The sequence below is a fragment of the Cupressus sempervirens genome, chromosome 8 (assembly GCF_028749045.1).
Source record: "Cupressus sempervirens isolate cs-2001-9-10 chromosome 8, ASM2874904v1, whole genome shotgun sequence".
In the NCBI taxonomy this organism is placed as follows: Eukaryota; Viridiplantae; Streptophyta; class Pinopsida; order Cupressales; family Cupressaceae; genus Cupressus; species Cupressus sempervirens.
The window spans coordinates 455,710,514-455,720,728 of NC_143125.1; the positions used below are offsets into that span (position 1 = coordinate 455,710,514).

A 10,215-nucleotide genomic window follows, 5' to 3' on the forward strand; every position below is an offset into this window, starting at 1 on the left:
TTAATTATTGTGATTTTGTTGATGGTATAATCTTTGGAGATGATGATGAAGCAAGTGATAAATTTTCTAATGAAATGAAGGAGGAGTTTGAGATGAGCATGATTGGTGAGATGAAGTATTTCTTGGGTTTAGAGATTGTGTGGAAGGATAACAATAGTTTCATTTCTTAGAGTAAGTATTTGAAAGACTTATTGAAAATATTTGGTTTAGAAAGTTGTATGCCTATTGGTACACCTATGGTAACTATCATAAGTTATCTAGCAAAGATGAGACACCTATTATTGAGAAGAAAAAGTACAGATCTATGATTGGAGGTTTGAAATATCTAACACATACAAGACCAAATATAGTTAATGCAGTTGGAATTATTGCAAGATTTCAAGCTGATCCTAAAGAAACACATTATGCAATAATAAAGAGGATTTTAGGATATTTCAAGCGTACACCTAATTTTGGACTATGGTATGACAGATCAACTGATTTTACTTTATGTGCATATACTAATGTGGATTGGGCAGGCAGTATGGATGATAGAAATAGTACAAGTGGTATCAGAGATTGGTCACATGTTTGAATCCTTAGACCCTTAGGTAAAACTAAGGGGAGGTTTTTGAAATTTTTTTCAGCACTCCTCTCAAGATTCGTTACAAGGGCTTAATCACCTCCTGTATACTATGAGTTGAGTGGTTGTATCAGGCGTTGACAGATCGATATTTTGGTGTAATAGGAAACCTCACTCTAACACCATCACCATAGCTTACCTTTCATCCCCAACCTTCCTCTCACTAACCTTGACATGATTGAATGGAACCTCCAAGACTACCTACCAACTCTTGATATCTACAAAATAGATGAGTGGCCAAAGGGATCTCTAAGATTATGAGAGTGAGATTGAGTACAATGAAAAAGCCTACATTGGTATCCAAGCCATCACTCTTTCTCACAAAAATAAAAAGACAAATCAAAAATTAAAAAATACTATAAAACATTCTTTAGTGAAAACCCCTTTGGGGCACTTTTGGATGAAGAAAAAGATAAAATAAAGGACACATCTTCTAGTGAAAATCTCCTTGAGGTTCTTAAGGAGGGACTATTTGACTTGTTGTTCATGGAATTGCCACTAGAAAAGTCCTCTATCTTAATTGAAGACACTATTGAAGTCAATTTGGATATAGAAGAACATCTTCAAATTACTTACATTGCTTCTACTTAAAATGAACAAGAGCAAAAAAAAAATGATTAGATTCTTGTAGAAAGGTAAAATTAAATTATTTGTATGGAGACAATCAAAAGATTAAATTTGTTGAAAGCCTCTACATTTTATTGTTGATAGTGGTAGATAGAAGAACTTTATTTCTATGGAGAAAATTAAAAGATAAAATTTCAAAGTGACAAGTCACCCACAACCATACTCCATGGGATGGGTTAATGAGAGAAATATACTAAAATAAATTAATATTGTTTTCTACCCTACCCAATCAAACCATTCAAGAATGAAGTAGTTTTTTTACGTACCACATTTTAATGTATGTGATGTCTTGTTGGGGCAGTGACACATGTACCAAAAGGCATGGGGTGTATGAATCTAGATGATGTAGTGTAACCATCAAACTTGGTGAAAAGAAATATCAAATATCAAAGGTATGTCTAACTCAAGATGCTTCTTTGACCAGTGCTAAACAATGAAATGCCTTATTTCTCAAACTAGAAGATTTGTTCTTCTCATGGTTCATCCTAATTAAAGAAAGTTGTTCTTGATGTGCATGCTAAGCTGGCCATGCCAATTTACCAGAATAATGAAATGAATAGAATTTCGAAAGAGTATCATAGTATGTTTAAATAACCATTGGGGATCCAACACATTGCCAAGTCAAGCACTCTATTGATTTAATTCCAAAAACACCACTTCTACGTGAGCCAATATATAGAAGGTCAGTTTTGGAAAATGATGAAATCAAGAGACAAATTTAAGAATTCATTAAAAAGGGACTCATTCAACCAAGTGCTTAACCATGTGGCAGTCTAATTATTCTTTCTCAAAAGAAAGATGGGACATGTACACTTTGTATTGATTATAGGACATTGAAAAAAATTATTGTGAAAAACAGATATCCAATTCCTCAAATTGATGCTATTTTGAATCAGCCTAGGGGGACTACTTTCTTTTAAAAAATTGAGTTGAAATCTGAGTATCACCAAGTATTGATTGATCCAACAGATGTATGATAGACTACAATCAATTCCAAGGAAGGTTAGTTTGAATGGTTGATCATGCCTTTTTGTCTTACAAATTCTCCTACCACATTTAGGAGGTTGATGTGCTTAGAACATTGATTGATTCTTATGTGGTTGTTTATTTGGATGACATGCTCATTTTTATCAAAACTTGGACTAAGCATTTGCAACATGTTGAACAAGTGCTTTCAACTCTACAACAACATTAACTCTATGCCAACATAGAAAGTGTTGTTTTGGTATGCAAGGCATACAATACTTAAGGGCATGTAGTTGATAGTGAGGGTGTTCATGTGGACCCTACAAATCTATAAATAATTAGAAATTGGCCACCTCCTAAGATTTTCTCATTTATTTGCAAGTTCTTGGGTCTAGTCAACTACTATGATAGATTTGTATTTAGTTTCTCACATTTATCATGACCTCTTAACCAGTCGCAAAGGGGTGGAGCACAAGAAAAGTTTTAGTGGATGGAGGAAAAATGTCAAGCATTTGAGGAATTGAAACTAAGATTATGTTCTACACTAGTATTAGTCCTTGCAAACTTGCAGCAATCATTCAGTTGCATATCTTGGTGAAAATTTCTCTGATATGATAAGTAGGTTCCCCACCTTAAAAGGAGTTATATGTCATTGTTCAAGCTTGTAAACAATGAAATAAATATATCTCTGGAAAGGAAATTATTATACAGAGAGACCATAATTCTTGCAAACACAAGGGAAGTTGCAGAATGATAGACATTAGAGGTGGCCAGCTTATCTACAACAATTTCACCTCAACGTTCATTATAAAAAGAGAAGCAATAAAATAGTTGCATATTGTTTGAACATGCCTCTAATTGTAGGCTTGATCATGGTGTTGAATTTGTGTGGCCATCAAACAACTTGGTCTCAACTATATAGTAATGATCCAAATTTTGGTGACACTTTGTGTAAAGTGCTAGAAGGGAAGTATGTTCTTGATTCTCATGTGCAGGATGGGTTACTTTGTCATGTTGGTCACATATGTGTCCCCATTGAAGAGAAATGAAATAAAATGATATAGGAGCACACTATAGCTAGGTGGCAATTGTGTAATAGGTGCAATTGAAAAGCCTACAAATCATAAATTGGGTCTCTCTTTACCATTACTTCCGGGGACATGATTATGTATTTTGGCAGTAGATATATTTTCTAAAATGGTTTACATGGTGGCTTGTACAAAAAAATCAAAAAAGGAGACTCCTAAGCTATTTTTTTAAAACATATTTGGGTTCATTTTGGTATTCCAAAAAGCATTGTTTCTATAGAGGTAGCAGTTTCCTTAGTAATTTATAGTCTTCGCTATGGGCTAGATTGGACACAAAGTTAGAAAAGTCCACAATATTTCATCCTCAGACAATTGGCTAGATAGGTGGTAAATCAAATGATTATTCATACCCTACAAATGTATCACTCCTCATGCATGGGATGAAAGTTTGTTTGATGTGCAACACAACAACTATGCACTCCATAGTACTAAAAGGTATAGTCCATTTGAGGTTTATGTTAGGTACTAATATTGACACCTATGAATGTAGCATTGCCTGGTAGTCTACTTAACACTAAAAAGGAGGCAAATAAACTAGAGAAATTCATTGAAAAGATCAAACAATTATACTAGCAAGTTTGTGATAGTTGGAGCAAAGCAATAAGTATTGTCACTTCCAAATTGGTGACAAGGTATGGTTACATCTTCAAAAGGAGCATCTTCATTATGGCTTGTATACTATTAAGAAACAAGTTGTTGGAAATGTTTTCGAACTTAATTTGCCATTGTATTGGAGGTTGCATCCAATTATTGATGTAGAATTATTCCAACCTTATTTTTGTCATCAACATTAGCAATAATTAATGATACCTTATAACGGTCTCAATATTCCCCTTAACTCTTTTTTAAATATTGGAATTAATTCAAAATCCAAACATAGAATAAACTTTACATAATAAGTCATCAACATTAACATAACCGTGTATTAGAATAGATGGTTGTATTTTTCAAAGTATAGTGGCCAAACAATCCAATATAATACCTTGTCATGACATTAAATTTTATGTGAGCTCCAATATTTTTGCAAGATTAGAAATGTTTTAGAGAGCATTAGCAATGGTAGAAAAATGGAATCAGCAATATGCCTTAGTGAGAGGAGTTTTTTGGGAGAAATTCTTTAAAAAAGTGAGTCTCCTCTTTTTTGTATGTTGTACAGCTGATGTTGTTCTTCCTTTTTGATTTTCGTGGTGGTACTTTGGTTGCTTTGGTGGTACTTTGGTTGCTTTGTATTTTTTGATTCTCTTATATCTAAGGCCCCGTTTGGTTGGGGAAGATGAATTTTTGACATAACCAGGTTATCTTATAACCAAGTTTTCAAAAACTTGGTTTTGTAGTTTGGAAAGCCAATTGTCCGTTTGGTTGACACGGAAGATGAATATACTGTGGACTCCACAATATTATTAAAAAATCTGTCATAAAATTCAAAATTTGATTTTAATTTCGAATTCCACCTATTTATTGGAAGAAACTTTTTCCAATTTTTGACCAAAATTGGAAGATGAAATTGAAAACCGGGTTATAATTTTAACAAACCAAACACCAATTTTTTTTTGCAAAACCTGATTTTGCCCCTGATAACCCGATTTTGGCCCTCATCTTCCAGCAACCAAACGGGACCTAATAGAAAAAAAAAAATGAATAGAAGTGTTAATAGATTGGAAGACCTTATGCTAATGGCAAATTAGGATTGGAATATCAGAAACATATTATTAAAAATATTTAATATTTAAAAGGTTAGATAAGTATTTAGCCTAGTAGGAGAAGAATAGACAAAACCCTGTATCAGCATGCATTGCATTTAACCCCCAGGATTTGCATCCACAACAGAAGTAGGATGCTCCAGAGGTGTGTAAAATTGAAACCATACACCGCCTTCATCGTTTCGACAAAAGTAGAGAGCAGGTTTACACAAAATGAAACCCTTTCCATGTATCACAGCATAATGGCTTCCTGTAAAGGGCATCGAAACGAAGAAGAAAAATGATAAAAATGTTTATCTAATAAGTAACAATTGTTTTAGGCGAAATCGTACTGTTTTTAACAAATTCGACAGAATAACTGAGCCTAGATCTAAATCAACATCAAAATCGATTTAAACAATTTAAGAATTTATTGGAGTCCCAGACAATTATAAGACAAAACAAATACAGTTAACCTTTACATACTAAAAAATGCTTGCCACAACAGCCTCATTAAATAGCGTATGTGAATTCTCAACGACATCCTGACAATATTTTACCCTAACATAGTCTGTATAGCCTACCAAATCGCATAAAAAGGGCACAAATCAAGGACTCAGGATTTCGTATAAGTCAGCAAGGCAAAATGCCATTTTGTCGAGCGAACCGTATGAATCATCATAGTCCTCACTTAAATAAAATATCAATTCATAACAGAAAGGGATTCAGGATGCCAATTTAAGACATTGCAAATAACGAAAGCAGCAAAACGATGACCGAAACGATTTTTCTCAGAAACGATGAAGTCGGACCATCAGCTAACCATGGCTAGATAAAACTTCAACAGACTCCACCAAAACGTTCACATCCCTGATCTAATAATTCACATGCAGGGGGGCTTATAAAGATAAAATGCGCCTCCGCGTTAGGTTTAGGGTTAGGGTTTAGAGCCCATCGTACTTTTTTCTCCGGCTTGCACGCAAAATATTGTTGGGTTTTAGACCTTTAACTCGAACAATAGTAATGATGATTTTTTATTTTTATTTTTATTTTGAATAAAAATGGATTGATACATCGTTGGGAGAGACACATTTTCCGTGTAGGAATGTATGTGAAGTAACTATTGAATAAATGAATGAGAGAATTTACTAGCACACATTTTTCAATGAGGGAAAGACCTAAGCACGTTGTAATCTTTTGACTATCTCGTTTCAACGCTGATGTATTTTGATAATCAGGTTTACTGTTCTGTTCAACTGTTTTTCCTCAAATAAGTAGTTCACATTGCCTTTTTCTAAAATCTAAGCATGATGTATATTAGACATTCTATGATAAAGTGTTGCTTCGTCTCCATAGTCCCCCATGTCACAAAATAAGCATGGCATGTCTTCCCATTCTTCTTTTGGTACCCACCATCTAACTTCTTATTCTTGTTTTGGTACTTGTCTTCTACTTGTTCACATCTCATCTGATGAGAGCTAGTTCTAAGCTCAACTATGAGCATTTTTGCTCTCCATTTAATAGATGCTCCTAAATATGCTTTTCTAATCATAAGTAGTAGTGGGATTAAATTGCTTGATGTAATAAGATTTTTTCCACCCCTTGTGCCTTGTCCTAATGATATTACGAAATTTCCTCACAAACAAACTTATTTATTTCTTCATTACTAACTAGGCATATATGAATGTTAACATCCCATTTTTGCATCCACTTGACATTTTACTTCATCCGCGTCTTTTCTCCTATCAAGATTTTCCTTAGTGAGTAACTTAGGCCAACAATGACTTTCCATACTTTAGTTTTCTTTAAGTGAGCATATGAACCATTGCAACAACTTCTAACGGAAATCAACTAACTTGTTGGCTCCTCATTTGACAAGATTTTAACAATCCTTTGAGATGCGGGAAATACCTAGGAGTTAGCTACAGACAATGATTAGTACTCTTAGACATATCACTAGGACCAACTAACAAGACATTTAGTCTTCTTCCCTTTGAATTCTGCAAGATTCAGGCAAATGTCCTATAGAATTTATTATCAATTCCTTCTCTAACAATATTTTATCATAAATTCCATTATAGCTGATAATAGCCTCTAATTCTTCTAATGCAGAGACAACAAAAGAACTATAAGATAGCTAATTCTCAAGATCCTAAAGCTCCTCTAAACCAAGTATGGCTAATCCTTTTTAGATCTACAACAAGAATTGAAATATAAAAGATTTTGACTTATGAATTTAAACACTATGTAGTTTTAATGACTTGCTTGTAGTGCCTGCCCCTAGTTTACATTTTTCGAGCTACATTTATGATATGATTGCCAAACTCTTTTAAGCCAATTTATGTTTGATGAGTAGTATCATTATTTTAGAGATTATCAGAGGATGTTTACACTCAGTTTATTATATGATGAGATTACTTGGTACTCTATATTTCGTGCATGTATGATGATTATTCAATGGTTTTAGTTATCGATGATGATTAGTTAGATGGCTTATTATTTCATGTGCCTCTTATGGATACTTACCCCATACTGCATGTGTATGGTGTGCGTGTTGTTTTATTTATGTATGGTGTTTCTGATATGGTTAAGGAAGGGAGTCGTAGTCACCTGCTAGTCGGGATCTACACGATGCACCACTTCCTGCCATTGCCTGTTTAGCTTAGAATATTGTGTTTGTACATGCGTGGATTTTATGCAGGTTGCAGGTACCGGGTATCGACTTCCCTGAATTGTCAGGATGAGCGTACCTTATCGCACTGTCTCAATGGTAAGAGAGGGGAGATAAACTCTTAAGTCCAAATCCTAAACCCTTTAGCCAATTGTCCTAATTGATAATTAGGACAAGTATCTGAGTTAAGTGCCCTCCGAATGCATCAAATGATGTAATTTCGTGATTATAACCCTTTTTGTTTGATTTGGTATGTATTTTTCTATGATGGGTTTTCGTATGTTGCTTTATGAGTCCTTGGTGTATTTTTCTATTAATTAAGTCTAATTAAAAAGACTAATTAATGATTTAATTTAATAAAGAATTATTATGATATCTTTATATTTAATTAATTAATTAATTAATTAAATAAAAGAATTAAAGTTGGAAATTAAAGTTCAAGATATATTTAGAACAGGATAATATTTATTTAATTTAATAATAATATATTTGGAGTTCATTTTAAATAAATGCTAAATACTATTGTTATTTAAATTAATTAAATATGTTATCAATTAAATTCTAAAATAAATTAAAAAGTTGAAAGATATTAATTTATTAAGAATTCTAGATCGCATGATCTAAACATGAGTTAAATATAAGAATTAAATTAAAAGATTAAATTATAAAAATTAATAATGTTATTTTAATTTCTTAAAAGTGCACATAAGATTTAAAGTAATAAATTAATTAAGAAATGAAGTCAAGTGAAATTTTAAATAAAGTTATTTAATAATTCAACTTAATGTGCATGAAAGTTGAATGCAAAAGAATTAGAAAAGATAATAAAAGTTAAATTGGAGTTAACTGAGTTGTGCAAAGAGTCTTCTCGGGTAAACGCACAATTAGTGCCCCGAATTGAGGAGAATTTGCTTATCACAACTTTGGGGGTTCATTTTTGAGAGGGAGGAATCTGGACGGGAATTTTTGGGGGAAGACAATTTTTGGAAGCAAATTTCAGAAGGCTGATACGAAGAAAGTCTTGAAGGGGAAGGTTATTGAGAGGAGCGAATTCGCATACAGTTCCTGGAGATTGCATAATAGCATCAGGATCAGGTACGGTCTTGTGTTTTTTATCCATTAAATATGCAATTATCCCTTCCTGCCTTCTTCGTGTCTGGGGTTTGTAGATCTGAATTCTCTGTGATGAAAGTTTTAAGCTTTCAATATTGTGAATTTATTAATTATTCGTCAATAGCTTCTGTATCCGTGGAGACTGGATGAATTAATTAGAACCATTGTTTTCTTGATTTAGAAATTAAGATCTAATTTAATAATGGTTTTGTTTTAATGAAATTGAAAAGTTCTAGATAAATTAATAAAAAAATAAATATATATATAAATATATATATTTATATATTACATATTTATCCTTTGGAAGGAATTGATTTTATTAAAAATTAAACAAAATTAATTTTTAAAATAAAACTTATTTTATTTATATTAAAATAAAATAAAATAAAATATAAAAAATATATATATATAAAAAAATATATAATAATATTTAGTGGGGGGGGAGGGAATCACCCTGTACCCGCCCCCCACTGTCGGCAGGCCGACAGTACCTGCGTCGCAGGTACTGCGACTGCAGGTACAGAGTACCTGCCACCGCAGGCCCTGCGACCGCAGGCCTTCGGCCAAAGCCGACGGGCTATAAACGTGGTGTATAAAATATAAAACTTTGTTTTTCGTTTTTTTATTTTTTTATTTTATTTTTTATAATTTTTTTTAATTATTAAAAACAAATTTTATTTATTTAAAAATTTTAAATAATAAAATTATAATATATTCAATTTTTATAATAGATTAAACTTTTTAAATATTTAATAAATAAATATTAATTGCATAGATATAGTTGTAAATTTTAATTTATTAATAATTTTGCTTAAATATTAATAAATTAACAATTATTAGTTGGATTAAAATAAGTAATTAGATCTAATGAATATTGATTAATTTAATTAAAATTAGTTTAATTAAGTTAATTAATAATGAATTTTATTTGACTAAATTATAAATTTGGATATTGATTTAATGAAAGTTATTATAGAAATGGGTTATTCGAAAAAGGGTAGTTGTGAAAACTTTGTTACTTGAATTCGACATTAAACTAAAACACAAACCTTACCTTAACTTAAATAATATACTTTCAGATCCAATCTCTGAGACTTTGATGTTGTCTTTGTACTTTGAATGTTTTGGGGTTGGTTTAGCGTTGACCAGTTCAGGTTGTTACCAGAGGCTCGGGGTTGTGAATGTGATGTCTTGATGATTTGGTCTCGATCTTTCTTAACCTGACCATGGTAATGTGATGAAGTGCTCTATGACATGATTGTGTTTACTGTTTGTTATTGCTTTCCAGTTTCCTTGTGTGAAGCTGAGGTGTATGTATTTGAGAATACCTAACTTAACCATTTCTGAGTCTCGATCAGTTATACTTGTATTACTTTCTGGTTGCTCATTAGAGAACCATTGGATTTTGTGACTTATCATTGATGACCTTCAGTTGCTGATAGAGAACTG

General features: G+C 32.3%; 1 long non-coding RNA gene across 1 annotated transcript; it reads right to left on the reverse strand.

Annotated features, from left to right (window-relative positions):
• Nucleotides 1-4,368: 4,368 nt before the first annotated feature.
• On the reverse strand, nucleotides 4,369-5,982 carry LOC149543195 (uncharacterized). The gene is made up of 2 exons (XR_016355220.1): nucleotides 5,567-5,982; nucleotides 4,369-5,253 (listed from the first exon to the last, which is right to left on the reverse strand). It is a non-coding gene; the product is annotated as an uncharacterized LOC149543195 (long non-coding RNA).
• Between the last annotated feature and the right edge of the window lie 4,233 nt (nucleotides 5,983-10,215).